Here is a 7,356-nt window from a genome sequence, read left to right on the forward strand (position 1 = left end):
TGCCCTCGAGTTCCGACCGATGCCAGACAGTCCAGTTTCTCCCCATATGAGTCTGGGTCCCCAGAGACTAGCCTGGAACTGGAGTTCAGAGCGGGAGCGTGTGTCTCCCTCCCGATTGAAAAAGACAACCGCGTCCTCAGTTGCCAGCCCTTTCCACGCGCATGCCTCCTCTGTACCTCTGCACTTTACTTCCGCACCTCCTCTGAGTCTCAGTGTGCTTTTCTCTTTCCTTCTAGTTGTAGAATTTCCACTCAGCCAGCCTTCCTGTGGTTCTGGATGATGTCCGTTTTGTCTTTTAGTTGTATTTTTGAATTTGTTGTGGGAGGCAGCAATTTCCTGTGTTTACCTATGCCGCCATCTTGGTTTCTCCTTAAAGATTATTTTATATCTTTTTTGTTGCTTAACCTTATAACACTTTTTATTCATTCATTTAACAACAATGTCAGACACATGGTAGGGACTGGGGAGACAGTGGTAGATAAAACAAACACTGTCCTTGTCCTCATGGAGCTCAGAGACCAGTGACTAGATCCGTCCTGTGTCCTCCTCCTCATCTGTTTTGGAATTTTTAGATGCTTCTAGACCTATTACCTATATTTCTGTGATGAGCTTCTATGCAGAGAGCTTTTTCTGTATTTGGAATTATTTCCTTTGAAGAGATTTTCAGAAGTAGAATTAATGGGTCAAAGGGCATGGGCATTTTTCAAGGCTCTGGATGTGAGCTGCTGAACATTTCCACAGAGCCAGGGGTGCTTTACACTCTGACTAGTGCTGGAGGTCTCCATTATTCACTAGGTCACCTCCCCTCTCATCTACCCATGACTGTCACTCCAGCATCATGAGTTTTCTGGGCTCTTCTTTACACAGAATTCCTCCAAAGCAGCGGTTCTCAACCTGTGGGTCACGACCCTTTCACAGGAGTCACGTAAGACCATTGGAAAACACATATATAATTACATACTGTTTTTGTGATTAATCACTATGCTTTAATTATGTTCAATTTGTAGCAATGAAATTGGGAGTCACCACAACATGAGGAACTGTATTAAAGGGTCACGGCATTAGGAAGGTTGAGAACCATTGCTCCAAAGGCTTATCTAATCTTGAAATCCCTGCTTCCTTTCCTTGCATGCTCTTTTGTATTTACCGGTTCATCCAAATAGCTCATTGCAAGGTTTCCAGTGACCTCCATGTTACCAGATCCCATGGTCAATTCTCAGTCTTGTCTTATGTGACCAATTAGCAACATTTGGCAGTTACTCAATTCCTTCTCCTTGAAATTCTTTCTGCTTGTGGCTTCGTCAGGACACCACACTCATGGTTCTCCCTGTTTTCTTCTCAGGCTCCTTCTCTAGACTCTTATCTCCCTCACCTCAGAACATTGGCAAGTCCCCAGGGAGCCATGGTGGGCTCATCCAGTCTCCTGGCTTTTCACACAACTGAGTGATTAACTGTCTAATGCTCCCAGGTGTGAATCTCCAGAGCATGGGAGGACTTTTCCCTGCTCTCCAGATTTGTATCTCCAGCTACTGCTCTGTGTTTACTGGACACCCCATCGGCATCTCAAGCTCAGCATTTTCAAAGGCAGACTCCTGATCTGCGTCTTCACCTCTTCTTCATCAGTCCCCCCTCTTTTATGAAATGGCTCTTTCTCTTTTCATTTGCTTGGGCCACAGTCTTTGGAATCAACCCTTTGTTCACAACCCACAACTCTGCCTTCAAAATGTATTTAGAATGACCACTTCTTACTGCCCCTGGCTCTGTCACCTGGTCCAAGCCACCATCATCTCTACCAGTCAGAGTGACCCTTTGAAGTCTGAGTCAGATCAAAGCTGGTCATTGGCTTTTTGATACTCGAAGCAAAATTCTCTGTCCACACTGGCTGTCTTCCCTTCTCAGACCTCACTTCCTACCACCCTTCCCCTCACCCACTCCCTTCAGCAGTACTGTTCTCTCTGCTGTCTAAACACTCTGAGATTGCTCCTACCTCAGCCCTTTGTACTTCCCACTCTGGTTTTTATTCCCTTGCTCCCTTCACCTTAAGTGAGCCTTTATCAGATGACTACTTCGTCAACCACACTCTAATAATAGACCCCCACCTCTGCACTCCTACTTTATGCTATAGGACTTAGCACACACCTGCTCACACACATTTACTTACCTTCCTGTTGAGTGTCTCACTCCCTCATTAGGAGGCAAACCCCAGAAAGCAGGAATCTTCTATGTTTTATTCACTATGTAGCCCTCAGAAGAGGGCTTGCATATCTGTAGAGTGAATGCATTGTACACCCTTTGTGGTTGATCAGTGGGGAATGATATTTCAACCTCTTGTGTGTGAAGTGCAGGCATTTTGGTTTTGTAGGATTCAGGTCCCAGCTGACTGTGACCCTTTGCATCTTGGTTTCTGATTCTTCACATGTAGTAAAAGGAAATTTGGACACACACACATATACATGGAGAATATCATATGAAGATAAAGGCAGACATCTGGATGATGCTTCCATAAGCCAAGGAAGGCCAAAGATTGCCTGCAAACCACTAGAAGCTAGAGGAGAGGCATGGCAGGTTATCCGTCACAGCTCTCAAGAGGAACCAATCCTGCCAACACATTGATTCTGGACTTCCAGCCTCCAGAAATTTGAGACAATAAATTTCTGTTGTTACCTTTGTGATCCTTTGTTATGGCATCCCTAGCAGACTAATATAGGAGATAAGATAGAAGGCAGGGAGACCTGTTCATGTGAACTGTGGAGCAGTCAGGTACACAGTTGGTAGAGACAGACCCCAACTCAAACTGGTTATTATGAAACTAGAGGCCCAGTGCATGAATTTGTGCACCAGTGGGGTCCCTCGGCCTGGCCTGCACCCTCTTGCAATCTGGGACCCCTCGGGGGATGTCGGACTGCCGGTTTCAGCCTGATCCCCACAGGCCAGGCTGAGGGACCCCACTGTATGCATATAAGATTGTCGGTTAATCTCTTCCCGCCCTCCCCCGCCCCCCTTCCCTCTGAGATTCATCAGTCTGTTCCATGTTTCCATGCCTGTGTGTTGAGAGTCTGCCCCCTGGTGGTCAGTGCACATCATAGCTACCGGTCGAACGGTCAAACGGTTGCTTAGGCTTTTATATATATAGATAGGAAATGTATAGATCCATGTAATGGGGTTGTCCATAGGAAACCCTTTGGCTTTAGGCTGGATTTAGTGGGTGGTTCAAACAATAGAATCAGGGCTCTTATTTCCTTGCTCCCTTTTCTCCACCATTCACTCTAATCCCTCGATTGTGCTGGTCTCTTCATGGCTTCACACTCTCTATGCAGCAATAAGAGGCTCCACAGCTCCTGCTTTACCTTGGTCCCCACAAGCCCAGGGAGGAGGGTAGCTTTCTCTTTATGCCCAGTCAGACTCTGGGGAGAATTCTGATAGCTCAAGCCTAAACTGATTGCCTTGGCCAAATTGCTGGAACACTTTCTTTAATCCAGCCTCGGTTCTTGGATTAGGGTGATGTGGTTAGCCCCACTTGAAACACATGGATGTGAGAGGAAGTCCCCAGAGGAAGTGATGCCATACAGGTAAAACACAAAAGTGGAAGTAGGTGTGGAGAGGAGAGAATGGATTGGAAAGATATGCAGGTGTTGAATGGACAGAATGATGGGTGTGGAGGAGAAGGATGATCCTGAGGTCCAGCCTTGGAAAAGTGAGTAGATGTCTGGTCCACCTAGTGAGCTGGAGTGGGGTTTTTTTTGGAGGGTAGTTTATCTTTGGTCATGTTGTGTTTGAGGCACTCCTGGTTGGTCAGATGGATGGTCAGATACTTGAACCTGGAACCTGGAGCTCTGGGAAGAGCTTGGCCAAGGCCTGACCAGACCATGCTGATGGGTGGGCCTGGGAGGTGGCTAGACTGGGGGGTGGGCTGATCTGGAGCTGGGTATGGGCCAAAGGAATTCGTTTTCCAAAGCTGAATCTGGTTATAGGACATTGAGGTCAGCAAACAAGTTGGGGTCCTGGGACATGAATAGGACAGTGTCCAGCACAGAGGCCCTGGTGGACAGGGCAGAACAAGTCAGGCCCAGAAGCTATTTCCCCAGAGCTAAGCCCAGAGTGACACCAGGTAAATTTTCCTTCACCTGTGTTCTGTGGCCTCACTTCTTTAGAGTGAACACCTTCAAGGTCAAGCATCTTGGCTGAAAGTTGGAAGTTTTCACTGTGACTTGCTACTTTGCAGGGGTACAATGATGCTGAGAGAAATGCTGAAAAGACTGGAAGTTCTTCAAGAAGAATCATTGATTCTCACCCTGCTGAGAGGTAGTCTGGCAGTGGGAGAATGAACACAGGGGTCCTCTCGTCTTAGAGTAGGTCATGCTGACTTAGACATCTTTTGGTGACAAGTCCCTTGGCCTGGCCTGACCTGGCGGTGGGGCTTCTTCCCAGAATATAGCTTCAAGGTTCTGATTGATCTCACAGCTGCTGAAATACACAGCCATAGAGCAGACCGGGGATCCTGGGACCTGAGGAGACCCAGGAAAGGCTTCAAAGAGCCTTTTAAGGCACCTTCTTGGTTGCCAGGCACTTCCTACCTGGGCATCTGAGCAGGCACCTGCAGGTGAACTTGCCAATGAACCACAGAGCAAGAGGGTGCTTGTGTAATCGTGGCCCTTGAGGCTTTTGTTGTTTAAATGTCACCGTTTATTTTGAAACTGATTCCCATCAGACTCTGAAAACAGTTTATCAGTGCAGTTGGGTACCAACACAAAGCTCTCTTGAAATACATTTCCTTTCACTCATAAAGCTGGTAATGGGGCATTTGATTAGTCATTCTTTGAACTGCCAAGGAAACCACACTGAAAACGGAGCGTGCATTCAGAACAAAGAACTTCAGCTCTCCGGTGAAAGCCCTGTGATAACCCAATCTCCCTCCCAGATAGTGTGCTCTGTGACGGCCAGCAGCCTGTTGCCACCCTGTAATGCCATTTGCAGCCCCTTCAGGTTCTATGACTTGGAGGTGAGGAGTGGGAGGGGGTGGGAGGTGGATCTACAAAGGATTTCTTACCTTTTCTTTTATAGACCCACCTGTTAAGCCCACAGACCTGGAACAAAATGGAATACTTGTCTTTCCCCAGGTTCCTGGTGCTCGCTGTAGAGTGTGCTGCCAACTGGCAGCAGGGCCTCACTCCCATCCTGGCGGAGGGGATGCTGGAGACTCTCATCAGTGTATTAACTATTCAGAGGTAATGGTCAGCACCCACTTTTGTCCAGTAAGTAGCTTTAGGACAGTTAAATGTAACATGATTTATATAAGGCAGTGAGTGTTTTGCCATTTACGAGGTCTGGGTCTATGGTGTGGGCAGGGCAGGAAGGCCTGGAGCCAGAGCTCAGGGGAGGGGCCTATGTAGCTGTGCCCTTCCTCCTTATTCATTGGCACCTTTACTGAAGACAGCATGGCCAAGCCACTTCCAGATGGGCAGGTACAAAACAACCACCATGTGCAGTGATAAGTGCACTGGTAGTCAGGGCATGGAGGTGCCAGTCTGTGAGCTCACTGGGCGGGCAGGATGGGAAAAGTCTCATGCTGTTGTGAGCAGTGGCAAGAGGTAGCAGATTCAATGCATTTGGGGGTGGGGGTGCTGAGGGCCAGCCTGGATGGAGAGGTGAGGTGAGGTGGTGTGGAAGGCCTCCCAGCCCAGGCCTGTGAAGGAAAGTCACTAAGGGCTCGCAGGGAGTGGGGGATCCATGGTTAGGTTGCAGGTTGGAACAGCTGCCTTTGGCTGCAGTGTGGAGAAGGGGTTGGTGGTAATAACTAATGTTTCAGCTGATTCCTGCTTTAGCTGTTCTCTGCAGGCTGGCTTCGCAGGGAAGCTGGTCTCCTGCAGAGCTCCAAGGAAGCCGGCTGCAGCTGGATCCTGAGGACTATCAGTTTTGGAGGAACACTGCCTTGTCACAAGCTGGAACCCTGACCCTGGCCATGCCAGAGTGCGCTGTTGCTCCCCAGCTATGCACTACTGATCTGGGGGAGCAGGGCAGAAGGCCAGCGCTCTGCCCCACCACATAATCAGAGCCCGAGTCCTGCTCCACCAGGGGTGTGGTGCTCCCTAGTCAGGCATGCCCAAGGTTCGGGGCCCTCTCCTGCCATCCAGCCGCAGCCCAGCTGGGTCCCTGGTGCTGCCCTGGAATGAGCCAACATGGTCCTAGATGATCTCTGTGGGTATTCCCTTGGAGGATGAAGAGGCTGTGCATGGTACCTTGATGACAGGGGCATTAGTGCTGTGCCCACCCACCTTGTCCTCAGGCCTCCTCTTCCCTGCCCAGATTGCCTCCGCATAACACATTACCCAGCGCATCCTTTAGCCCAGAAGTTATGAGGCTCTATGTCTAGCTCTGAGTCCCAGAGGGTCTGGTTTGTTGCCCAGAAGGGGTGACGGGATGTCAGAGGAGACTTTCACATCATGGTAGTTGTCTTCTCGTTGTTCAATGGATTCTGTGTCACCAGCTCCCTGAGAAAGGTCTGGAAGTTACTACCTCTGAGTTTCAGTTTCCATGTTAGTCAAATGGGGATTTGAACCAGAATATTTTCAGGATTCTGTGCTCTTTTAGAAGGGTTCATGATTTATTTCTTTGTGGAAAATAGAGTGATTTCTGTCCATGAAAGGGAATAGAGGCCGGGCGGGTGGAGCCAATATTGAGACCAATAAGTAGAATTCTCAGTATACATGGGAGTTACCAGACTCTTGTGAAAGTCACAGTCTTATTTTCACGAGGACTGTCCCGACTTTCCTGGCCTGGCCTTCCCCGGTCAGAGCTTGATTCCGTGGCTCGGTTAGTCAATGTAGTCATTTAAGGTAGCATTAGCGGTGTCAAGGCAGTGCAACTGCCTATTAAAAGCCAGACAACAGCCTCATCCATATCAATTATTACTGAGCACTGATGGACATGTGCTGCCAAATAACATGCCATAAATGTCCAAAGCATTGAGAAAATGTCAGACTGCTGTCACACGATTGCCAGCTTGCCCCGCACGCTCCGCACTTGGGCCTATGGCCAGCACTGCGTCCCGACATGCACTGACTTAGAATGTCAGAGCCTGGGCTTTGCCAGGCCACTTCTCCAGGAGGCCTGGAGCCTCCTCGCCCTTCTGCCTCTCCTGAGCTGGCCCTCAGCTCAGGACTGGGGAGTGTCAAGCTCTCTGAGCCTGTGGGAGGGGACAAATCCAAAGCACTTAAGGTTTACTCCTTTGGGAAAGTTTGTCCCATAATTAATGACATCTTAGTTCTCTATTCTCCCAGCACAGCATGCTCCAAGTTAACTGCATGCTCTCAGCTTCTGTGACTCCAACCTATAACCTTGGGGAAGCCCCACACTGGA

Source organism: Myotis brandtii, unplaced genomic scaffold (assembly GCF_000412655.1).
Source record: "Myotis brandtii unplaced genomic scaffold, ASM41265v1 scaffold33, whole genome shotgun sequence".
Lineage (NCBI taxonomy): Eukaryota > Metazoa > Chordata > Mammalia > Chiroptera > Vespertilionidae > Myotis > Myotis brandtii.